The sequence below is a fragment of the Thermobia domestica genome, chromosome 18 (genome assembly GCF_964235325.1).
Source record: "Thermobia domestica chromosome 18, izTheDome1.hap1.1, whole genome shotgun sequence".
NCBI classification, from domain to species: Eukaryota; Metazoa; Arthropoda; class Insecta; order Zygentoma; family Lepismatidae; genus Thermobia; species Thermobia domestica.
In genome coordinates, this window is record NC_137471.1 from 86,514,526 (window position 1) to 86,541,945 (window position 27,420).

Here is a 27,420-nt window from a genome sequence, read left to right on the forward strand (position 1 = left end):
CCTCACACATATGCATTGTTGATATGTAAAATGGAGAGGTCAAAAGTGTTGTGGTTGAGTGATCAAAAAGTAGCTTCTGTGCGCCTAAGAGTTCAAGTGGGTTAAAGTTGAGTGAGGTATATATAGGCTTATTGGGAGTTTCCAGCAAGCAGACATATTAGCAGATAATAGGTCTGCTAGTTCACCTCTGGATTATGTCCAGTCTCGAACCTTGTAGTACACTTCACTATCGCTAATCTTAAAGTTAGTAAACGTCCCGTTCTCACCAGGACACTCCCGGCTTAAAGTCTATTGTTCTGATGTGCAGGTTACATTTTGTCCCGGTTTTCAGACATGACAATGTCCCGGGACCCCGTTTCTTTTTTGTACCCATTACCCAGAATCGATATGCAGTACTCTAAATTAGTAGTTCTCAGTCTTTTTTGATTGAGGACACACTTTATTAAACACATATGGAATCACGACGCACTTGCTCACTTTTTTTTTTTTTATTAATCTATAGGCCTATATCTATATATAAAAATGAGTCATTATGTTTGTGACTTAACTCTTAAACCACAATACAAATTTCGATAAATTTTGAGCTCCTTCGTGGCTAAGTGGTTAGCATACGCGCCTTTGGTGTGGAAGATCCAGGTTCGGATCCCGGCAGGAGGTCATGTGGTTCGGATTCCACGTTAATCAGTAGGTCCACGTCTCATATAGCCTCGCTGCTGAACAGTGGCGGAGCCAGGGGAGGGCCAAGGGGGGCCAGGCCCCCTTGCTCAAATTCGTGCCCCCCCCACACACACAGAGTGATACTGCTATAGGTCGACAAACGGAGTCGCCACAAGTCGCCTAGTTGATAGTCGCCACAAATGAAACTACTACCGAAACAGCAGAGTTACCGACTGCAGAATACCGTATGTTGCAGTAGTCTGCGTTCCGAGTAAAAAGCTTCAGGCAGCTCTTTTGTTTGTAGTACAGCAAGATCTAATTCATCGAAATCTGTATCGTACATGCATTGACCTCACCATCTGAACGTTCATTTTAACCTCTGTCCCTTGTCTGGTTATCTTCTTTGTTTTCAACAAAGAATCAGAAAAAAAGCAAAATCAGTCAGCATTCTCATTCACTTGAATGTTGAAAGTCATATAGATGCTTGCTTACAAATAGCATACACTACAGCAAAACATGACATTTGCGTTCAACGAAAGAAGTCTTCGTACGCTACTTATTATAATTCGTACACTAAGTAATTAATTTCCATTGATTATGGCGACAGAACAAATGCATAGCATCCATCTTATTATTTTCAAAGAATCTTAATTTCGAGCCGTCTTGTTTAATATACAGTAAAAGAAGAGAACAAAAGTTTTTATCAGGTCCTATTTCTGCAATAGTCATTCTCTCTGTTGTTCGTATCCAGATCGCTTGAGAAAAATAAGATACTGAATACTACCTACACCTAGTACTTGCTACCGATAATGATTCTCCCTCTAGACTACCTTCTGTATTTGTCTCTGGTATGTTTTCTTACTAACGCTCTTAGCCGTTGGCAACTCTGTAGAAACCTTCTGCTATGACTTAACTAGCGATACTAGCAAATACCAAGGAAAAGGATGTCAGCGTTTGGTGGACCTATATTACTAACTAAAGCCTGGGGAAATGTAGTAAAAATCAGTGATTTTTTAAAATAAATCGTTCAGAACTATTTTTTTAAACGATTTTAACTGTACCCTAATTCCAAAAATACTACTACTAGAGAAAGTCCGAAGCTTATTAATGCCAGCTACAATCTCCTGATTACTAACCATCAGGTAAGATACCGAGATGATACAACTTGGTCGCGGCAGTAATGCTATTTTATGTAAAAGTGGTAGTTAGTCCCGTGACCAGGTTGTTTCATCCCGTTTTCTAATGTTTAGTAATCAGAGAGATATGAGGAGTTTGTGGGACTGGTCCACGGATATTCCATATAGTGAATTTAGTCACTGAATACCCAATTTTATCGCAGATTTATATTTGTTCTTTGTCAAAATATGAATTTCTAAGAAAATTAAGCATTCAGCATTTGTGAGAAAATTACATTGTAGGAATTATGCAGAACAGTAAATCAGTGGTGACGAATTTTTAACAGGATATTCTAACTAATAGCCCTCCTTCAAATCTAATCTGAAAACTAACAATATTAATTTAGTATCGACTACAGGATTATAGCAGAATTTTCTAAAGATAATGTGCTAAGAGGCATTTTTTCTGCCTACTATTGATAAGGCAATCAGTGAGACGGAAAAACGCTTTGGATCACGTAGCAAAATCATTAGATCAATCACCGCTCCACATCCAAAAAGTGAAAACTTCCTAAATGACAACATTGTCGAGCCTATGGACCAGCATTATGGAAGTGATCTGGAAATATTCAAATGTGAACACAAAATCCCCCCAAAACAATTAAGTTGTATGAAGACGAGAGAAACCCAAAGTTGATATCTTGATGAATTTACATCGTTAGATCTTGATGAAGTTGTTGATAAGTTTGCTGATGCCCACAAGAATAGAAAGATCCTCTTTTAAGTAGAGGCATGAACCTATAAGTTATTTTCTTTACCTGTAAAAGTGTATTTCTCTGTTTCCACTTAAATCAACAAACCACACTTGTTTTAAACGCCGTGATTAAATAACTACTTACTTATATTAGAAATCAATTGTATTAATATACCGTAGTTGTTTGAGGTAGTAAATTCTTACATTTTCACTTTAAAAGAGTAAAATCATGAACAACAAAGATAAAAACATTCCCACACACATTATATATATATATATATATATATATATATATATATATATATATATATATATATATGAATACAATTTTTCATTCATTGGAGATGACCCCCTCAATTCTAGCTACGCTACTGCTGCTGAACGGGACGTTAAACTCAAAATCACCTCGATCAAATTCTCAATAGATGAGAATCGGCCCGATCTAGAATGGTTTTTATAATTTTTCATTTTGACGGTGCAACTGTTAGAAGAAGGGAGGGGAAGATATATTAAAATGAAAGAAAATGACCGATATTAGTGTCGAATCCACAGTTTCCGGGGACTCTGAGACAAATAGTGATACTTCCGATGCCGATTAAATCCAAATTCAACCCCGCAACTTGGTGGGGGAGGGACGGGAAGATACAGCCTATATAAAATGATCGAAAATGACCGATATTAGAGTCGAATCCATAGTTTTCGCCGTCGATGAGATGAACAGTGACATTTCCGATTCTATATAAACCCAATTTCAGTCCCCATTACTCGGGCCTAAATGCTAAAACATATTTCGGATTCGGTTCGGGCCTCACATTATAAATTCACGGGCCGGGCCGGACTCGGTCTAAAATTTCCGGCCCGTGCAGACCTCTAACACATGGCATTGCTACTTATTAAGATTTTTAAATAAATATTTTTGCGTAGGGACGCGTAGGGGCGGGTCACATCTAAGTTTTGTTGAAAGAACTTAAAAAAACGATTCATGGTTAATGTGAATTGTATTTAACAGACCATATTATTTACAAAATTGAAGAGAGAATATTTTCACAGTAGATAGACGACAACCAACAGTAGAGACAACATTTCTGGAAGTATTGGCCTTTGTTTGTCCTCTTTCCTTGACACAGTTCGTTCCTCTCTCCCTCGAACATTCTCTCTCTCTCTCTTTCTTCTCTATTTTATATAATTGGCCTTGTTGGAAGTCCTAACAACACTTAATTAAGTTGTAAGCGGTACGGTTAGGATTTCCGGTACTAAGAACCCCTGTGGCTTCTTCTCCACCCTGTCCCCCCTTAATTTAGGCGTCTCACGGAAACTTTTTGTCTCCAGATTGTCGCCTTCCTTTCTTCCATTATCTTTCATTTTTTTTTCAACTAAGTTGCTGTTAGTTTACGGTAAACATATATTTATTTACCTCCACATATTATTTCATTACTTTTTTCTTCTTTTTTAGTTCCATTACTTATTCTAGTCATTACAAAATATCATTATTATATTGTGGTTATTAAGCTCTTAATCATTACCATGCGACAGGTGTAGCCTACATGAAACTGACAAATATGTTGTAAATTAGTCATATTACGATATGTAAATTCATAACACGGTACTATGTCATTTAGTGAGTTGGGTGGTTTCGGGTTTTGCTTCCCGTTCAGCACCAAAGCTATGAGACATACAACTACACCACCGCTATGCATTTATATTTGAAGCTTCTTCCATCAGGAATCGAACCCGGGATCCCGTGCATCAAAAAGTGTAGTGTACACGCTAGCCATTAGACCATCGGGGAGAGACAATAGTTTTTTTTTTTTTTTTTTTTTTTTTTTTGCTTTATAGTAATCAACGTGAAAAAAACTGGATGTTTGATTTCCACCGTTTCTGGCGGATGTATCACCTCCAGCAACGAATTCAATTCTTAATTCTTGACCTTGCACAAAATTGTTGGTCATTCATCAAATAGTTCTTTGATATTTTTTGTCACCCGGACGAACAGACAGGTAGATACGGACAAACAGGGAGTTTGGGTAAACCAAACTTCTTAAAAACGGGTTGGAAGATTGTCTGAGAACAGGGATAAAAGTGGAGCTGAAAAGCAAGTGGGACCCATGACGTCACGCCGTCGCCTGTGTCTATCTGTGTCCATTGTAATTTTTGCAAGAAGTGGGGAACGCCATACATATTCTTTTTGGAAATGGGGTAACGGCGTTCCCCGCGTTCCCTCTTATTTTTACCCCTGCCTGAGAAGGAACTGCAAGTTAAGGGACGTGATGGAAAGTACAGTGGAAGGAAATATAGAGAGGAAGCTAAAAAAAAAAAAAAAAAAAAAAAGGCTACAGTTGATAGTGCTAATACAGAATATTGCTATAGGTAAACAAAGAGATTAGCTGAGTGCTACTGTGCGTGAAGCTTCTGAGTTTACAATAAGTGAACTGCCACCAATGGAAGAATATCTGTGTTCATTGATAACTTATGGAGCTGGCACAAAGTGAATTTCCTCAGGAACTATGATATTCCTCCGGGGATGTACCTCTGACTGTGCTTAATGTATTTTTGCACTGCTGCCTTCACACACAAACCCTATGTATTAAATGCCCACTTTGACGAAATCTTAAATTACCACTATCTATGATGATCCTAAAGAGGAGTGAAAAGGATTTTTTTTTAAAATAATATCAAGTATTTCATCTGATTGTAGGTAGAAAATTTAGTATATGGGTCTTTCTTGTACTCATCATGTGAATATCTCATTTGCTTATAGTAAATATATAGTACAGTCCGTATAGAAAATATTGCATCCATAGTACCCATTTGATGAGTTTTTCATTACTCTTTATTCAACGAAAATAGACTTTTATTTTTTCCTTAAAACTTCTCTCACAATTTATATCCTCTCTTTTATTTTCCTCTCAGATTTCAGATCTTCACTAATAATGTTTTTCTTCTTGTTAAAGGCTTTTTGTAACATTCATACCCTCGCTTTTATTTTCATTCACATTTCAGGCCTTCACCAATAATACTGTTTTTCTTCCTAAAGCTTTATCTCGTCATTTTTACACTTGCTTTTATTTCCCATCCACATTTCAACTAGGGCTGTGCGATATCCGGTTTTGAATATTGAACTTCGATATCAACCAAATATCGAAAGTCGATCGATATATCGAATATCGAAATATCGAAGGTTTGATAATATATCGGTCGATAATATCGAAGTATCGAAATATCGAAGTATCGAAAAATATCGAAGTATCGAAATATCGAAGTGTCGAAATATCGAAAAATATCGCACAAAATATCGCATTGGTAAGGTTTTATTACCTACTCTTAAAAAAGAATTGAAATATTGTCAGGTTTACAAAAACATGTTAGATTTCAGAAGAGTACTACTATGTAATTTTTAAAGATAGCACTGTAACATTTAAGTAAGACTTCGTTTATCCAGTCCGGTGGTATAACATTATTGTTTTTTTTTTTCTTTTTTAATGAGATTCGTGTAAGGAAGAGAAAGTTTATCTTAATTCCTATTTAGTGCAAGTTTTGAGCATTTACTTAAATTCTTATTACTATCACGATGGTGAGAATTATTTTTACGAAAATCTCATTTCCTCTTGTATATTCACTTCAATAAGTTTCCTGTTCACCAGTTATACTCAATTGTAAGAAACAAAGATTCGTAGTATGTATACTATAAAAGTTTGTGTGCAAGTTTAGTTGTAGTTCACGCAGTGGAGCCCCCCCCCCCCCTTATGTTCATGAAGCACCCCCCAATTGTCTATCCGTAGGTGTTCTTCCATGAAAAAATCTACTTTTTGATTAATTTTTACACCCCTTCAAACATATTCATATAGATTTTTATCCCCCCCAAATATTTCAATGACGCAGTTTGCGTCATAGCCCCCCTCTGTGGGCACCCCTGGTTCACGTAATTTTTGCGTTTCCGACAACATAAGAGGAGTAGTATGTAGAAATTGTATAAATATATCTGGAATATTGTATAAATATATCTATTCTATCCAATTATACCAGAGTTTATAAACACAGCAGGTTTTCATTATTCAGCTCTTTTCCTGTTACACAATGTCGTGTTTGAACGGCTCAGCGCCACAGATGACTGACTAACATCAAGGAAGTTTCGAGAAAACTAAGGATAAGGCTTGCAGATTATATGCGCCCTTATGGATCGCCACATTTTCTCGATTCTGGCATCATGTTGACTATATTGTTTGGGCTTTGATCATGTTTGGCACACAGAATATGTTACAGCCATTTCAGTATAGAACTCAAAATATGCCTTGATATCAGTTATTGATCTGCGGCGCTCAGCCATCTATTTACGGGCAAACTGCACGCAACATTTTTATATTTATTTTTTGTAATTAAAACATGTTTTCTAGTAATTATGGGGACCACCTCCATTATCAAAATATCGAATGGTATCGAAGTATATCGAAATATAGAAAAATATCGAAATATTTAAGTATTGAAAAATATCGAAATATCGAAGAATATCGAAATATCGAAGTATCGAAAAATATCGAAGTATCTAAATATCGAAAAATATCGAAATATCGAAAAATATCGAAGTATCGAAATATCGAAAAATCGAAGTATCGAAATATTGAAAATATCGAAGTATCGATATATCGATTTCGATATTTACAAAATATCGAAATTTCGATATTCACAAAATATCGATCGATCGATCGATATATCGAAGTATCGCACATCCCTAATTTCAACTCTTAACTAATGTTTTCTTCCACTAAGGCTTCTTTTCCCATTCCTATCATTGCATTTATTTCACATCTTGTCAGATCTTTACTAATAACTAACGCTTTTCTTCTTCCTAAATGATTTTCTCACTATTCTTCTATTATCTTTTATTTGCCATTTACTTTTCAGATATTCACTAATAATGATTTTCTTTTATCTAAAGGTTTCTCTCGCCATTTCTATTCTTGCTTTATTTTCCATTCGTATTTCAACCCTTCACCAATAATGCTATCTTCTTCTTAAATATTTCCTTTACCATTCCTACCTTTGTTTTAATTTTCCATTTATATTTCAAATCTTCATTAATAATAATGCTTTTCTTCTTCCTAATTGCTCCTCTCGTCATTCCTATCTTCCTAGTGATAAATATTACCTAGGTACCGGAAACTTTAGAAATTGACATATCCATAAATTTAATTTGAATTTATCTATATATTAAAATGCCAGAAAAGTTTATATGAATGTGGACGTTTATATGTTTGTGGCAAATTCTTTCGACAGTGAGTTCTCGGGAACCATAGGCTCTAAAAAGATGCTGTTTTCACTGATCGATTGCAAATTTTGTGTAGTTCAGTTCTAATTGAATATTTAAGAAAAAACATGGCCGTTATTTCTTTATTATATTTTTTAGGGGTGCACTGGAAGTTTTGAAATTTTAAAAAAAGTGTCATATCCTACGAGTTATACATTCCAACACCACATATTTGTATACAGGGGTAGTATATCTCTCAGGCATTTGTTTCATGGCCAAATGATAATGAAGAACGAAGATAACCATTTCTCCACTCTAAGATGAATCTTTATGTTTGGAATGTTTTGCCCAATGAACACCAATATATCACTAACATTATAATTGATTGTGTGTGTAATGTATTTGCTTATTACATACTGCATGCAAGAAGAAAGAAAACACTGATCATACATGAATTAGAAACTCCAACCAAAAGTAGGCTTAAATCTCGCAAACGGTGCGAGATGAAAAAATAATCGAAAAGAATCTCCTATTTATGGTACCCCTTGCCGATTTTTATCAAGACGACCTTCAATTGTGTCTGTAAAGGACCATGTACAGATGTTGTGAGGAATGACAAGGAGATTCATTCTCATATGTGAATGATGCGCTATGTAGAGAGCGCAGGTTCAGCTAGCATTTTAATATTAAAATAACTAATAACAGGCAGTACTTCCTTATTATTCATTATCAGAATACTATATAACATACCATCTTAACATTTTGATCATTTTAGTTAAAATCAAATTATGTATTCAGAACATGAAACAATAATATAGTTGTTTTAGCGAAATTGCAGAGGAAATCATGAAAGAAGAGTTTATCTCATATGGTTCGAGGAAGGAGAACATCGAAACGTGTCTTAGGGTCTATATGTGTGACATATGCTTTCCGTTCAAGGAAGTATACACTCATCGATGTCTCTTATTATAAAAATAACTGTGTTGTCATTGATGTCAGTCTGTGACATTCTTTTGACATTTCTTTTTCCTATACTTCATACCAAAACAAATACTCCTTTTCTTTTGCCTGAAAGCTAACAATGCGTTCTCTAGCATATGTGATGATGAATAAACAGGTACAGACTGTCGCAATAGTTTCATCATGACAAAAGTGTGATTCAGCCCATGATAGAAGAACACTGATGTCGTGCACTGCATTGTATCTATAATATATAGAAATGGTATTGATTTCGTCATGGAAAAGTTACTACTAGTGTGTTATTGCCGAGTGTTGAATATTTTTCTCTATCAAGACACTAGCTTCAAATTTAGAATTGATCGTTTTATTATTATTGTAATTATAATATGAAACAAACATTGTGGGAAATTATCCTGCGATCTTCTTGTGGAAATGAGTTTAGGTCAAATTCTCTAAAATTAAAATGAGTTCGTTTTCAAAGTGCAAGTCAAGAAAATGTGCATTGAACTCAGAGATTGACATGTGTGACGTGGATCTAGGATTTCACCGAGGAGGGGGACACACCATGTGTCAATTCGTCCATTGTTAGGGTCTAAGTATAATCACAAGTGTTCGAGGCTGCAGTGTCTCAGAGGTAGAGCACTTACCTCTAGGACATGGACTCCCTTGTTCGATCCCAGCTCCCGCCAAGTGGAGCTTTGTGGTGAACAAACACCGTGAGCGTGAGTTTTCTCAGCGTTCTCCAGTTTCCTCCTACTTTGGTCATTCCACTATTTCCATTAGCCTCGGAGCATAATTATAGGACGTTAAACAAACAAACTAAGAAACAAAAGCTCAATTGTCGTAAATGCCGTTTTGTCTTGTTTATATTTGTAACTCAAGACGGGATCTGTGGAAGGCCTGTCTTGGATTTGTACATACAAGGATCAAAATCTTGAAAACTGCGACCCATTGTTATACAAATTAGAAATTTTAACAAAAAATTACGACACACATGCAACCAGTCCCAGGACTTATTGATGTGATGTATCGGACTCGTGTCCATGCTTTCCTTCAAGTTTGGATTAGATTTACTGTAAGTTTAGCGTCTCTTTCAGCAGCAAGGCAATATGAGACGTGGACCCACTGTTTAGCATGGGAAAAGAACTAATGGAAGTCCGCCGGGAATTGAACCCAGAATCGAAAATAAACATAAATTATTTTCTGGGTCACAGAGACGCAAACGTCAAACTATGTGTGAAACTCTCTGTTAGCTGGAAGTTATATATATATATATATATATATATATATATATATATATATATATATATATATATATTAAATATCACTACTTTTTCAAGAAGTGCATGACTTCAGCAGGAGCGTCATTTCAGATTTTGCTTGGGGGGAAGACCCCTTGATATAAGTAAAACTTCGCGTTTTCCACTGGTTTACTACTATTCTCTTGATAAAATCTATATAAATCTCAAACTCAGGAGGGCGCAATTGCCCCTCCCTGCCCTCCCTAAATGACGCCCCTGAGCCTCAGTCAGGCATATGCAAGTTGATCACACAGAACTTACCAGGGTCGAGGCCCGTACGAGATACTGTATAATACTTTCACAAGAATTGAATAGTCATATTCAGTGCGGAAAACTCGTTCCTCGTACACTTAATATCATAGGAACACAAAAATTGTTTCATTAGTAACTAAAATATTTGCTTACTGTTAGTAAAGAAAAGCAGAAAAAATAAATTTATTTACCATTTTACTGAGAAACTTGACCTCTCATCTTCTGAAGTAGTCTCCCATTGTTCGGTGGTACAGTCCGCAGCAAAAAACCTGCAACATGAGCATGTAAGTTTATTGTGAAACTACACCTAACAGCGCAGGGAATCAACATAACATCTAAGTGGCACGAATTACGCCAGGAGAAACCTCGGCGTCCTCCCCTGCACACTTATTTTGGAGCAAAAGACTTCATCGTTTCGCAATAAACTTACATGCTCATGTTGCAGGGTTTTTTTCGCTGCGGACTGTACACTGGATATTCCAACGAAGAGAATGTTTTCAAGGTGGACATCTGTTAATCAGGAAAATATTCAATTCAGTTTCAGAGATTACGTAAGAAATACATTTTCAATAACAGATAAAAGGGTTCAGTAGGCCGAGATTGGCTTACTGTTGCTCATATTTGGCCTAAGCTATAGTTTGTGTACATTACACAGATTGTTTCTGTTAGCCTTTTATTCGTCACTGTTATTTTAATAACCAATAGATAATTTCCCAATTGCGGTAAAAATTCACTCTTCATTCATTTAATCTATTTTTTGTTAGAAGTACACACTGCATTTTGCTTAACATTTAGCAGAATTATTCCTCTATTAATTCTTGTTTTCAGTAGCAAAATAGTAAAATTTTTGCGAAAATTTGATTCAATTGAACTTTGATGTCCAATATCTCGGGAACCATAGTTTTACACAGAAAAATATTTTACATGCTTACTAAGCATGTCGCCTTCTACACCCACGCAAAGTTTGGTCTTATCGAATGAGTTCTGTAGATCGAATACGATATAAACTGTCGTTAAGTTTGATTTTTGAAAAAGAGAAATCAAATAATAAAAAAGTTTGAAGGGCTACAATTTTAATTTAGTAAATTTTCAAGTTACAGAATATTCGTCACATATAGTGTGGAAAATTAAGAAAACGAAATATCAAAGAAAACACTAAATTATATCAAAGAAAAATGGAAGCAACTAATTTCTTTTGGTCGTCTCAACCTTGAAAACAATATACATAAAGTATACGATTACAGGAGATGATTGACAAAATAGTGAACACTGGGAAATTATATGGAATCAGGGGCGGATCCAGGACGGACTTCTGGGGGAGGCGGTGGGTTGTAACACTGCTACTTAGAGCTACTTTTAAGTAGGGATGGCCAGAACCGGTTCCTGGTGGAACCGGTTTTCGGGTCTGAACGGATCCGGTTCTAGAAGATCCGGTTCCGGAACCGGTTTTTCGGATCCAGGTCTGGAACCGGTTCTTCGGATCCAGGTCTAGAACCGGTTCTTCGGATCCAGGTCTAGAACCGGTTCTTCGGATCCAGGTGTGGAACCGGTTCTGAAAACAGAACCCAACCGAAACTTTGTGACCATCCCTACACTAAACCCGAGCTGCTGGCAAGCTGTGAACAGTATGCTAGATGAAATGGTGGAAGCGACAGGCAGGCGCCCAGGCGGCGGCAGCTTGTTTCATTTGGCTAAATAAACTGGGTAACTGGCAAACTCATTGGTTAAACAGGCAAACTGGCCAACTCATTTGGCTAAACACCCACTGGTGGACCATTTTTTTTTTCTGGGGGCACAAGCGGGTCTGGGCTGGGAAGGCACACGCGCATGGTCCTCTTTGCATTATTTTTGAAGGTGAACTTGATGCCTCCTTTACGGGTCTTTGGGAGCTTTCGGATCCAGGTCTGGAACCGGTTCCTAAGATCCGGTTCTGGAACCGAATTTTCAGATCCAGATCTGGAACCGGTTCTTAAGATCCGGTTCTGGAACCGGGTTTTCGGATCCAGGTCTGGAACCGGTTCCTAAGATCCGGTTCTGGAACCGGGTTTTCGTATTCAGGTCCGGAACCGGTTCCAGAACCGGTTCTGAAAACCGGATCTCCGAGAACCGGTTCCTCGCGGAACCGGTTCCGCCGGAACCGGAACTTTGTGGCCATCCCTACTTTTAAGAGCTCCAAACTCTGGGATAGGTTTTATTTATATATATATAAAATAAGAAAGTTTCCTCTTCTGGGGGGAGGGCAATCGCCCCGATTGCCCCTCTGGATCCGCCACTGAATGGAAATCAACATCGAAAAATCGAAAGTCAAAAGAATATCCCGTGGAAACACGCCCTTACAGATCAGAGTTAGAACAAGGAGAACTTGAAGAGGTTGATAATTTTAAATACCTGGGAAGAATTTTGAAGAGAAACGCTTACTGCACCAAAGAAATCAGGTCTAGTAAAGGCAAGGGCGGACCCAGGACCGACTTCTGGGGGGGGGGGGCGGTGGGTTGTCATACTGCTACTTTTAAGGGCTCCAAACTTTGGGATGGGTTTTATTTATATATAAAAAATAAGAAAGTTTCCTCTTCTGGGGGAGGAGGAGGCGATGGCCCCGATCGCCCCCCCTGGATCCGCCTCTGAGTCAAGGAAGCATTTAACAAGAAAAGATCACTCTTCACTAGCAGGCTTAATATTGGACTAAGGAAGAAGATATCAGGTGATCATGGGCGCCCGAAGGGAAGGGCAGGGTGGGGCCCAAGCCCCCCCCCTTGACTCACGAAAATGCATTAAATTTCTTAAGATTTTCTTAATACAAATAAAAATACCAAACGTAATATAGCAAACAGGAATTTGAGCACCCCTCTAGAAAATTTTCTTCGGGCGTCCATGCAGATGCTATATACGGAATATTTGGCTGATGGCTCAGAAACTTGGACATTACGGAAGTTAGAAAAAAAAATATTTACAGAACTTCGAAACGCAGAGGAAGATGGAGAAGATAAAATGGAGAGACATAGTAACAAATGAAACTAACTTATTTTAAAACGGGCAGCATTTTTACGGACGTAGGAAGGCCAATTGATTTGAACACATCTTGTCTTCTACATATCGCCATAGAAGGAAAATGGAAGGAAAGTGAGTATAGTAACAGAACTAACACAACTAATCGAATGATTTAAAAAATATAATAAAATATTGGGAGTTAAAAGAGGAAGCTGAAGATCGAGAAATTTGGAAGAAACATTTCCAGGTCCAAATCTGAATTTTAAAAAAAATCATTAGTCCCAGGATCTGCCAATGGGCAGAATACTTCATAATAAATAAAAAATAAATAAATAATATTTTTTCTTTTGCTGAGAAGGGAAACAAGTCTAAAAACTGAATTTTGTGATAAAAACTTTTTAAAGATTTTTACACATTTTGTTACTGGATTGTGCTGAGAATAGAACGTTGTTCCTTACTATTTGAAACAGAAATGTTGAAAAGCAACCAGCAGTCTATTGTCAACACAAACCAAACCACTAATATTAAAAAAAATCTTTAAACATCTTTATCGGAAAATTGAGTTTTGGGGAGTGTTTCTCCTACTCTCCCCCCAAAAAAAACATATATATTAAAATATCTCTCCTCTATTACTAAACGTTTGAGTGCTATTTACCATCTTACATAACTTGTATGTAGGTATCGATTTTTTTTTTTCAGTGGAAAATCAGTGTGGATAGCAACGACAGTATTCTGGACATGGATGTAACATCTCTACATGACTTTGGCGCTGTCGGAAAGCGTAAGAGGGTGAACGACCTCCTATTGCAAAGTAGACACTCGAAACTAGTAAAAGAGGTAGTTGTCTCCTTGGGCGATATATATATATATATATATATATATATATATATATATATATATATATATATATATATATATATATATATATATAAGTGTGTATGTATGTATATGTAGATATACGTGTGTATGTAGATATGTGTGATGTCCTCTACGAATGTGCGTGTCTTCCTGTCTTGCTATTGTATTCGTAAAGGATGTGTGACCAATTATGGGTTGTAGATTCGTCTTCTTCTTCTCTGGCATTGCTTATAGTCTGTCTCCCTGTGTCTTCTCCCCCTCTCCCCCATATCTCCTCACCTTCAAACTATCTTGTTCGTTCGCTTTGGTATGACCAGCCTTTAACCCTTACTGTCCTTTCTTTGTACTATATATATACATATATGTATATACTCTTTTACATACATACATGCACATGCTAAACCGTACCATGCGAAAAAACATAGTAGTCGTAGAATGAGAAAAGCAAAGGCGTATCCTGGCGGCTACAATGGGTTAAGTGTTGTTTATTGTTGCTGTTGGTAACAAAGAAACAAAAAATAAAGACATGTTGCTTTGTTTGTTATATATATAGTCTCTTTACCCTCTCTCTCTCTCTCTCTCTCTCTCTCTCTTTATATATATATATATATATATATATATATATATATATATATATATATATATATATATATATATAGAGAGAGAGAGAGAGAGAGAGAGAGAGAGAAAGGAGAGAGAAACTTCCTTTCTATATGCATAAAAAGAAAGAGCGGGTGTACTTGACTCAAAAAGTGTCAAAGAAAAGCCTATTGTGTCATTTGTTACCAAAACGTATCGTCATTTTTGCTTGACTCATATGTAGCAAATAAATACATTACATATTCAGCTCCTACTATAGAACACGTTAATGGATTCTGAAGAGAAATAAGCATATAATGCCAGTAATAATATGTAACAATAGACCATCGACCAATATGGCGGCAGCAGCACCTTTCTTGATATTCTTCAAGAGTGTATTTTCTGTCTTTTGAATACATTATACAGTAAGATTTGCATTTAACTGTAACTTTCTCTCCTCATCTGTCTATTAAAGGTCTTTTACGTACATGCTGTGGTTCATTAACTTGCGTTTAGGTGCTGCTATAAATTCCAAATAGCCAAAAGGAATGACTTTTCAACTATAGTGTCCACACCCAAAACTTGTAACAGCTTAAGTACGTCTCTCTCTCTCTCTCTCTCTCTCTCTCTCTTTCTCTCTCCCTCTCTCTCTCTCTCTCTCTCTCTCTCTTTGTCCACACTTGCCACTATGATACTACGCTTATAGTATCCGTTATATAGATACAAAGAGTCCTTCTTCAATTATGTTTTCTTCAGTGGTGTCTGAAGAGACGACATAAAGGTGTTACAAAAACGACACGCCTTCTTTAGGATCTTCCGTCCCTGTCTCGGTAGCTTGTAGGCCTACAGGTGGCGAAAAATTGCAAATAATTATTATCAGCCATCAGAGAGTATAAAAGAATTAAAGAACTAGCAGTAAAAGCAGACCAACGTGTGTTTGTACGACTTTTTTTAAAATTATTTTTCTTATTTTTAAGACGAGTTCAACAGACCTGTATTCATGCAATTGGCAATTTATAGAATTGGTCATTGATGACGGCCAATTCGTTCATACAAGAAAAACCTGTTCTAGAAATAAAAGCGTTCTGGAGATCTTCTAAGTGATCATGAAATGCCGCCCACAGATTCTATTCAGAAAACAACTTTGAACTGAGTTACGTTGTAATGATCTTAAATCATTGAACTCCTAATCTTTTAAATAGCATAGTGATTTTAATTTGGTTGAACATTTAATTAATGTTAACACATATACATTTTTAGTCAGTAGGAAATTTTCAGAGAAAACAAAATAGATGAAAGTGCGTCAGGACCGTAATACGGCAAATTATGGATGCATTAAAATATTAAATAATACTTTTGATAAAGTGGATACTTCCAAATATTTAGGATCAATATTAACAGACGAAAATCATATTCACGAAGAAATTAAATGTCGACTAAAAGCAGGGAATTCGTGTTATATTCGGTTCAAAATCTCTTGTCGTCGCGAATTCTGTCGAGGAATTTGAAGCTTAAAATATATAAAACGATAATCATGCCTGTTGTTCTGTATGGTTGCGAAACAGGGTCGCTTACTTTGAGGGAAGAACGTAGACTGAAAGTATTTGAGTACAAGATCCTGAGACGAATATTCGAACCCAAGAGGAACGGCGGAAACTTCATAACGAGGAACTACATAATTTATATGGTTTACCTAACATTGTTAGGGTCGTCAAGTCTAGGAGGCTCAGGTGGGAAGGTCATGTAGCTAGGATGGAAGAAAGTAGAAATGTTTTCAAAGTCTTGAGTGGAAGACCAATCGGAAAACGACCATTAGGAAGACCTAGGCGCAGATGGGAGGACAATATTAAGATGGATCTCGCAGAGATAGGAATACAAAGTAGAAACTGGGTCCAGTTGGCTAAGGATAGAAATCAGTGGAGAGGTTGAACCTCCGGGTTCCATAGGCCATAGAATTAGTTAGTTAGTTAGTTTAGGAAGTTTTCAGCCTTGGATTAAAAAATAAATATTTGAACAAGCAGTAAGACCACAAATTAGGGTAGAGGTGGAATATATGCTTGGAACGCTTAATTGATTGAAGCAAACACCTTTTCGCTAAGTGTTACATTTTCTCTATAACGACCAACGTTAAAATCGGAAGTGGTCCATTTCTGCCACTTCCGGCTTTAGTAGACAGATTAGAATCGAGATAGAGTATGTCCTGGAACGCTTAATTGATTACAAAAAAACACTTCTCGCTATCTATTACGGTTTTTATTCTATAGCGATATTCTATAGCGATGAACGTTAAACCGGAAGTGGCTCGTTCCTGTCATTTCCGGTTTAAATAGGTGTTTAAGAAAGAAGATGATACCTATTCTTAGAACTCAAATCGATTTTTTTAAAAAAAAGAACGCCTCTTGCTGTTTCTTATCCTTGTTGCTTAATGTAGAGCAATATTGAAACCGGAAGTAGTTGTGGATTTATATCATTTCCGTTTTTAGTAGAGAGTTAATGATAAAGTTGAAATGTATTCTTGAGAAGCTTAATCGATTGCAGAAAACAACTTGTCCTTACCTATTACAGTTTTTGCGCTATAGCGATCAACGTGAAAACCAGAAGTTGTTGCTTTATATCACTTCCGGTTTGAATATTGCCTCCAAACTCGAACTTGACTTCTAACTTTTGACCCTCTTTATCCTGTTCAAATTTAGAAGTGCTGCGTCAAATAATTCTTGAGTTTTGTTTTTTATCTCGGGTGGACCGCTAACAGAATATATAAATAGAAGGTAAAACCAAAAAGTTTTTGCACCGATTCTTTTTCCGAGCATGTAGAACGTTTTAATACAAAATCGAGAATTATGTACGATGCGATACGTCCATACCATATGAGTAGCGAAGTGTTATTCGTTTCCTATGATGCAATGGACCCAGACAGGGAAATGGAGCCGGTTTATGGGGACAAGTGTTTCGTAGTGCGAGGTGTGCAGTGGTGGTTCAAGAAGTTTAAAACCGGGCGAGAAGATGTACAGGAAAATGAGGAATCGGGTTGATCTCGTTCCTCGAGAAACGGTGGATCAGCCAACTGTCAACGTTGGTCCTATGTTCTAGATGACAGCTTTACAGAGTATCTGTCAACCAAATAAATTTCCAACGAAACCCGTTACGAAAGAAGGAAAAATTATGATTGTGTCAGAGTGCTAACGAAACTGTTACATAATGACGATAAATTATAGCACTTTAAACTACGTTGGACAATTGATGGTTTTGTATTTGCAATTATCATTTCCAGAGTATGCTGATCATTCATTGACGTTTGTAGTGTTTATCAAGTGCGCTGCTAGGGTTACCGATTATGCTACCGACTCTTTAATCCAGCTGACTTCAACCCATCTGAGAGAGCGGGTCTAATGTGACAATTTCAGTGGCGCTCTAGGGACACTATTTCATGCTGTGGTATTTAAAACCAGAGTAACTAACTAACTTTATGGCCTATGGAACCTGGAGGTTCAATGCCGCGTTCACAAAAGCTCTCGATTCACTTCTATCCTTACCTAACTGGACCCAGTTTCCACTTTGTGTTCCTACTTCTGCGAGATCCATCTTAATATTGTTCTCCCATTTGCGCCTAGGTCTTCCTAATGGTAGTTTTCTGATTGGACTTCCAGTTAAAACTTTGAATGCATTCCCACTTTCTTCCATTCTGGTTACATGACCTGCCCACCTGAATCTCTTAGATGAGATTATCCTAACAATTTTTAGCAAACGGTATAAATTATGTAGCTCCTCGTTATGAAACTTCCGCCATTCACCATTCCCGTTCCTCTTGGGTCCGAATATTCGTATCAGAATCTTGTTCTCGTATATTTTTAGTCTACTTTCTTTCGAAAACCAGTGTAAATGGAACTTATATGAGTAATGGCATAGCAGCCATTTTTGGGAGTATCTGCGAATCATTTCGGAAATGTTGATTGGCTAATCGTCCGTTTCAGCTTTCTTTATTGGCCTTTCATTTTCAAATGAGGAATTGGTTGTCATTACTCGTACATATTTAGTACTTTATTTTGGGCCAATGGAAAAAGTTCTGTGGGCATGTGCTGAACACCCTTGCTCTAATATATGTATCTTTCAACTTCGTTACTAGAGCCTTGGTGGAATGATCTTTTCCATAAATTTGCAAAAGAATACCTGAGTAAATTCAAATGGACAAAAAAGTTAATTCTACGGAAGGAATCTTGTCATGCTATCATGCTTAAGGAAAAGAACATACATGTAAACAAAATAAGGTTTAAATAATAATAATAAAACTTTTGTGAAGACAATGTGGCTACACTGTTAGCTTCTTCATCAATATTTACCGCGCCTTTTCTCTCCTTTCTTTAGAAAGAATGGACGTTTGTTCTGTTTGTCTCTTTTCTTTCTTTGGGTGTTAAGAACCCTACATGAACTTAACGGACAGTTTTTGGCCGTTGGCATTTTCTGTTTAGTAAAGCTAAGAAGGCCGCACAAAGTTACGTGTTTGAGTGTTACATTGCTGTTAAGTGGCCTGCGCAATGGCTAAATAAGTGACTCTTGTTTGCCTTGTCATTCGGGTTGGCTCCAAAGAAGAAGAAAAATTCGTAAAAAGACATCGCTATTCTTCTGGTTTTTCTTTATGCAGGAACTAAAAGCAACTAAATTAAGGCTTTTTTTTTTTTATCAAGTTTCTATCTATTTTAAAGCTGGAGAGATTACCAACATACCGAACTTACTAAAGAAGTCTGAATTTTGCTTACCAGGCGCTACCTTTCGTGAAGCCTGCATACTTCATACCCTATTCTTGCCACTAGTTGGTTGTAACTTTTTTGATTGCAGCACTGAATGGTCCAAAATTCAAATATAATAATAATAATAATAATAATAATAATAATAATAATAATAATAATAATAATAATAATAATAATAATAATAATAATAATAATAATAATAGGAGCTCGGTGGCTCATTAATAGAGCGTTCACCCCTGGTGCGTGGGGTCCCTGGTTCGATTCCAGCTCTTGGTGGTCAAACACCGTGTGCGTGGGTTTCCTCGGGGTTCTCCCGTTTTCTCCCACTTTCTTCATTCCACCATTTCATTCATTACTCATCATCACCGTCTCCTTTAGCCTAACCGGCATAACCGTGGGACGTAAAACTCCAAGATTTCATTTCATTTTTCGATTCCAGCTCGCGCCAAGTGGACTTTGTGGTGGACAAACACCGTGTTCGTGAGTTTTCTCACGGTTCTCCCATTTCCTCCAATTCATTCATTCCACCATTGCAATTATTTCTTATCATCATCATCTCCTTTAGTCTCGCCGGCACAAGTGTGGAACGTAAAACTGAAACATTTCATATCATTTCAATAATAATAATTAGATATCGGATATTTAGGCATTAAAATCTTGGAAAATAGGCAGGCAAAAAGGCACTTAAATTTAAAAAAAAATAGGCCTCGAAATAATGATGATAAATACTCAATACGATTAAAAGTAAATCCAAGACATAGATAAAGTTCAAAGAGTATAGAAACACACCTGTTTAATTATATATATAACAACGAAGTTTGACAAGTATTCCATGTATATTCGGTAAATATATTCTCTTCAGCATTTTACACATAACAGTCCATTTTTATACACTTTATCAGTACACACACCAGTCCAAAGTTTTACGGCACTTTATCAGTACACATAGCAGTTCAAAGTTTTACTACATCTTACTACTACAAACAACACGTACATTTCTCGGAAGAGACAGAATCCTTTCTTTGAAATACTAAGTTATATAGTTTTCAACAGTAGAGTCTTATTTTGAAGAAAATATATAGAATAGGCAACATTACGGACTAAAGCAATTATTTAGGCAATTATTTAGCAATTATTGGCCTATTATGGGCGAAATAGGCCAAATAGGCAAAATAAAATTGGCTTAAATTGAAACTACAAACCCCGATAATAAACTTTAAAACGTCATTTTTGATCATATCTTTAATATTAAAGAATGGGCATTTTGTCTAACATCCGGTCTCTAATAATAATAAATGTACTTATACATTAACAGGACGTTAAAATCAATATTATTTCTAACAAAACTTCTGAATACCATTGTAGTGCAAAATTAAATGAAATTCATAGTTTTTTTTTGTCCTACCATTATGCACCGAGGGTAATGGAAACGGTGATAGTGATAATGATTGAAATGGTGGAATGAAGAAAACGAGAAGAAACAAGAGAACTCCGAGAGATCGAACCAGGGATCCACGCACAAAAAGTGAACACTCTACCACTGAGCCACCACGGCCTGGTCATTGTAGTGTATTTATTATTATTATTATTATTATTATTATTATTATTATTATTATTATTATTATTATTATTATTATTATTATTATTAACTAACTAACTCTATGGGCTATGGAACCCGGAGGTTCAATGCCGCATTCACAAAAGCTCTCCATTGACTTCTATCCTTAGCTAATTGGATCCAGTTTCTACTTTGTATTCCTATCTCTGCGAGATCTATCTTAATATTGCCCTCCCAGCTGCGCCTAGGTCTTCCTAATGGTCGTTTTCCAATGGGTCTTCTAGTGAAGACTTTAAAAGCGTTCCTACTTTCTTCCATTCTAGCTACATGACCTGCCCACCTAAGCCTCCTAGACTTGACGATCCTAACAATGTTGGGTAAACCGTATAAATTAAATAGTTCCTCGTTATGAAGTTCCCGCCATTCCCCATTCCCGTTCCTCTTGGGTCCGAATATTCGTCTCATGGTCTTGTTCTCAAATACTTTCAGTCTATGTTCTTCCCTCAGAGTAAGCGACCATGTTTCGCAACCATACAGAACAACAGGCATGATTATCTATTTATCCTATTTTAAGCTTCAAATTCTTCGACAGAATTCGCGACGACAAGAGATTTTGAACCGAATAGTAACACGAATTCCCTGCTTTTAGTCGACATTTAATTTCTTCGTGAATACGATTTTCCCCTGTTAATATTGATCCTAAATATTTGAAAGTATCCACTTTATCAAAAGTATTATTTAATATTTTAACTCATCCACAATTATTATTATTATTATTATTATTATTATTATTATTATTATTATTATTATTATTATTATTAGTAGTAGTAGTAGTAGTAGTAGTAGTAGTAGTAGTAGTAGTAGTAGTAGTAGTACCAGTTTTTTCTCAATAGAACCACGTTCTTACTCAATAGCTATTCTGAGTTTGTATTCTATTTAACGCCCCTTTGTTACGACGTTCTTAACTTTTGTAATTACGAATGTACTTTATCTCTGTCAGTAGCTTGCGCCCCATTGCTCGTTCTTCACACCCTCCAGGTTAGGTACCACTGGTCTGGAGAGAATATGGGTTGTCAGAAACCTTTTCCTGTGATATCCGCACATTTACAATAGGAATAGAATAGGAATTCTTTCTCAGAGACACATCCCTTCCGCAACTTCAATTTTTTTTCTTCCTAAAATGAAATTTTTAGTTTTACGTCCTACCTGCCATGTAAGCTAAAGGAGACGAAGGATGATTGAAAATGAACTATTATGAAATAATTGCTGGAATAATGGTGTGGGGAGAAACGGAAAATCCCAGAGAGAATCCATGGACAAAATGTTGTCCACCACAAACCTTGCAGCAGAGCTGAGTTGGTCTACCAGTGAGTCAATAGTGCCTCTTGTTCTTTTTTTTTCAATCTTGAATTAACATTCGCCTTCTTTTGCTATCGAACGCGGGAGCTGCGGGGCTGGAGTGGTAGAACTTTCACCTCTGGTATATGAGGTCCCTGATTCGATCTCAGCTCGCGTCAAGTAGGCTTTGTGGTGGACAAATACCGTGTGCGTGGAATTTCTCAGGGTTCCCCAGTTTCCTCCCGGTTTCTTCATTCCAGCACTTCATTTATTTCTCATCATCACCGTCTCCTTTAGTCTATAGTATACGGGATAAAATATAGGACGTAAAACTGAAAGATTTCAAATAGCCGATTGCGAACTGGTATGCCTCCACTGAAGTAGAAACTATCCCAAACTCTTAAAAAGTTTGGTTAACTCCACTTTAATTTACTCTATCTGCCCGTATGTCCGTGCGAGAGACACAAAATTTCAAGAACTACTAGATGGATCCCCATCAACTTTGGTTAGAATGTAGAGGCTTAAAAGTTAGGAATCGAGTTGGTTGAGGGACATGATCCATCCAGTTGATCTAAAGATACGGAAAATCAAAATCGATCCCCGATGTATTTCTAAGGGAGTAATTACGGATACCATCCTTGTTTGATAGACTGCCCGCAGAGCTGTTGGGATTAGCGGGTTAGTATAATATTCAGGATGCACAATACTAATGTTTCCCTGGAAGATGATGCTAAAATGAATCTAAATGACCTTCTATTCGACAAATTTAAAGACTTTAAAAAATATTTTCTATTTTCAAATATTCCTTCACGATAAAGTATACTTCATTTAATTTGAAGTGAAATGATATACTTAAGCTAAGGCTTGGTAAAATTTTAGCTTGTTAAGGAGGTTTGGTTTACTCAAAAACACGAACCAAATTCCTTCACGAGGTGTACACGGCGATACTTCTGCTTGTTGTCTAAACTATAATTTTGTGCAAAATCAATAGCAGATATCTCAGCAAAATTAGACGCTTTGGGGTGATTCTTATGCGTAGTTTTCGAGAAAACTCGAGAAAAAAGAATTTTTGTAGTTTCAAAAGAGTATTATCGATAATAATTGACACTATTTATTGTTCTGGAACAGATTGCATATTTCTTTATGTTTGTAAGAAAAATACTTAAGTAGTAGATTGTGTTTATTGTTACTTTATGTATTCCTAACAGAGACACACATACAACTTGTAATATTGATCTCACATTTATAACCCTATTCAACTCTGATTCTAAAATTATACAGGGTGTTTCAGAGGAACACCGACAACGTTTGGGAGGTGATTCCTGACACCAAGATAAGACAAAAAGTATAGAACAACTTAAGTGCAGAAATCAATCATTTCGGAGTTATAGGCTCCCGAAAACATTGAAAAAAAAAACTTTAAAGACCATAGCTAGCTCCAACACTATGGAACTTACCGTAGTTGAGTCAAAATTTCACTTACGAATTAGTATGTACCCTATCCAAATATCCATGTTTCAGAATCCTAAGGTACCCACGCATCAATTTTTATAGATGTAGTTGGTAAATACTTCGAATTATATATCCGTAGCCAAACTCCCTCAATACGCCAAACTGGTTGCGTGAATACCACAGAATTCTGAAACACGTATTTTTGGATAGCGCACATATTAGTTCCTAAGTGAAGTCTTGACCCGACTACTGTATGTCCCATAGTATTGGAACTATGAACATTTGAAGTTCATTTATTCATGTTTTCGGCAGCTTGTAACTCCGAAATGACGGATTTCTGCACCCAGATTGGTCTATACTTTATGTGTTATCTTGGTGTTAGGAAACATCTTCCAAACGTTGTCGGTGTTGTTTTCAAACACCTGTATAGAGTAAAGATACTTAAAAGTAGAAATATATAAAAGATGTAATAAATTATTTTCAATCAAAACTAGTGATTTTTTCCCCGATCGCAGCTATTTGGGTTCCACATTTGTAAGACATCTTATGTGAAATGACAAAGTAACATTACAAGTTCAGCAGGCCCTTAAACTCTCACCACAACAACGATACAACATTTGTTACTGACACACAATCATAGACAACGTCTTGCGAATAAAATCAGAAAAATAAACACACTGCTGAACAAGACTGCACTTATTTAATATAAAAACACATTTACACGTGACGTTTCGATCTTCTATCCAAGATCCTCATCAGACGTACACTCTCGTCTGTACGTCTGATGAGGATCTTGGATAGAAGATCGAAACGTCACGTGTAAATGTGTTTTTATATTAAATAAGTGCAGTCTTGTTCAGCAGTGTGTTTATTTTTCTAACATTTGTTAAGGAAACAGATTCGAAGTGTTCTAGGTTTTCTCACATAACAATGTGCACGTTCTCTGTATTATTTTTGATGTACCCTTAACGTTCTGTTCGAACAGTCTGCTGAATTGAAAACGTTGCTTTTTTCACTTAATATCAAGTGCCTTACCAGTGTGGAACACAAATAGATGGCGCGATTCGAAATATTCCATCATTTTACATTGAAACCCACCTATTTTGAACACCTTTCCTCTTTTTCTACTTTTTCGTATCTTTACTAGGTTTAACTGAGTTGGCCAATGGCTCAGACTGATGCACCCTACTGTATATACCAGGTATTTACAAATGACTGATCTCACTTTATAAATTCACTGTAGTTTTATTATTGGACATACTATCTCAAAACTTTGCAGACGTATTTTTAAAAAAAGTGTGTGTGTTTTGCAGGGATTGCTTCTGATTTCTGCCACGAGAGCGCAACAGTGAGCATTTATTCAAGATGGCGACAGGTGCAAATAAAGATTATGTTCTGCTCGAGTTTCATTCACATCAGTCTTTCCTAACAGTGCAACGACACTTCCGAACGAAGTTCAACCAAGACTCACCAACTGCTAAGTCCATTCGGCGATGGCGATGCAGAGTTTACACACGGGCGTCGTTAGCGGGGAGTCGGGGGTCGCGTCCCTGCCGATTTTAGGCAAATACATTTAAAGAAACTATACTACATTGTATAGATAACTTTTGTCGGAAAGAGGATTTTGATTTTGATTCATCCGACCCCCACAGATTTAAAAACCTAACGACGCCCTTGGTTTACAGCTTCAGAATGTCTCTGTAAGGAAAAGTTTCGGCTGTTGATCGGCCTACAGTAACAAACGGTTGAGCACTTGCGAGCGAGTTTTACACGAAGCCCACAGAAGTCGACGCACAAAGCAAGCAGTGAGATTAACATTCCACAACCTAACGATTTGGAAGATCTTACTGAAACAGTTGAAACAGAAGCCTTATCACTTGCAATTGGTATAAGCCCTGACGCCTGATGACAAAGTCAGACGCTTTGAATTTTCGGTACAGTTACAACAGCTTATAGAAGAAGATGAATTTTGTGAGAAGCAATATTTTTTTATGAACGTCATTAGAAAAAAAAAACTTCTTGAGTTTTTTTCCATGCGTCTGCGAAGTTTTGTGACAATATATCTAATAATAAAGCTACTGTGAATTTATGAAATCGGGTCAATCATTTGTAATAACCCTGTATATATATATATATATATATATATATATATATATATATATATATATATATATATATATATATATATATATATATATATATATACATTGTAACGATCGAAATGAGAAGTTTGTGAAGACAACATAAATAATTTTTAAAAAGAAAAGAAGAAAAAGCGTTAGTTAGTGAAGTGGTTACACGAATTATCTGACTCAAGAGGTGGATGTCTTACGAAAGGAACGAAGAAATGAAGATAGTAATGGAATCCAAGGGACGTATAAAGCAGGAAGACCAAGCAGACTCCTGTGTCACACAGCACAATGTCCGCCAAGCTTCGTCACGACGCCATAAATTCGTTAGGGTAATGACGGAGAAGAAAAGACGTGGTAAAAGAAGAAAAAGTAAGAGAGAAAGGAACATTACAGTAGGAGTTCCCAGGACAACAACGGGGAAATTGTGGAGGAGGACGGCAGGGAGAGGTTGAGGATGCATTGAGGAGGAAAGACAACTCGGGAGGAACGAGGAGCCATATGTAACGTCTTTAAGATGGGAATTTTTCTGAAATCTTCTCGAGCAGAAGAAAACAACATGCTTCTCTGCTTCTCTCTCTTTCTCGTTCGGGAGAAAATTCTTCCTGTACAATTCACCAACAATTTTTTCCGTACTTTCAGGACATACTTTAAATAAAAATGTTGCGATCTTTCCTTGCAATGTAAAGGAATATTTTATGTAACAAAATACTATAACAGTCGTGGCTAGTGTTAGTAACACAACGTTACGCAACGACCAAAATTTTTCAAGTAAAGTTATTTTTAGCAACATAAGTAATGAAGTGAATAAGAATAACGTTGCTTATCATCTTAAGTAACATACTTTTCCACTTTTATAATTTTAAAACCATTAAACTGTTTGAAAATGAGAAAACAATCCATTATGGAGGCACTAATTTCTATCGTGTTGCACTGAACTTACAACGACCAGACTCTGCAGCACGACTGTCGGAATAAATGTTAAGTCTGCTTTCTCTTCCTATCCCAGAAGTTAAAAGCTTTAGCCGTTGCAATGCTCTTGCAACGCGGCAAGATTTCCAGCGAAAAAGAAACTTTCGCACCAGATTCTTATTTTCAAAACGGAAGAGTAATAATCATGTGACCGTTTTTAAGTCTAACCAGTATAATGATAAGTGATCTCAGAGGTACGGAATAAGAATACAGTACATAGTAGACTAGAAAACAAATTAAAGTAAACACACATTTGTTAGTTAATTATTCCCTCATATAGGTGGTGTAAGCTTCTTTTAGAAGCACTTGAAATCCGGACATTAATGAACAGTACTCAGTGGGGGATATGGCCGAGGGCCTAGATCCAGGGTTTTCTGAGTGAAAATAATCGTCTGTCCTTTATTCTTTGTCGGAAAATTTTCGGAACATTATTACACACAGTTTCAGTTGCAGTCAGGGGCGGATCCAGGACGAACTTCCGGGAGGCGGTGTGTTATAATACTGCTAGTTACAGCTATTT

The 27,420-nt window shown here is 36.6% G+C and overlaps 1 protein-coding gene across 4 annotated transcripts in view; it reads left to right on the forward strand.

Annotated features, from left to right (window-relative positions):
• Window positions 1-27,420, forward strand: part of LOC145675746 (uncharacterized) — a 190,565-nt gene that overhangs the window by 115,061 nt on the left and 48,084 nt on the right. The window contains exon 4 of one of the 4 annotated variants that reach the window (XR_014129204.1): window positions 25,113-25,839. The exons of the other annotated variants lie outside the window; for them this stretch is intronic. The gene's annotated coding sequence lies outside the window, so the exon portion shown is untranslated. Of the gene's footprint in view, window positions 1-25,112; window positions 25,840-27,420 lie in introns of those variants that run through there. 4 annotated transcript variants of the gene reach the window in all.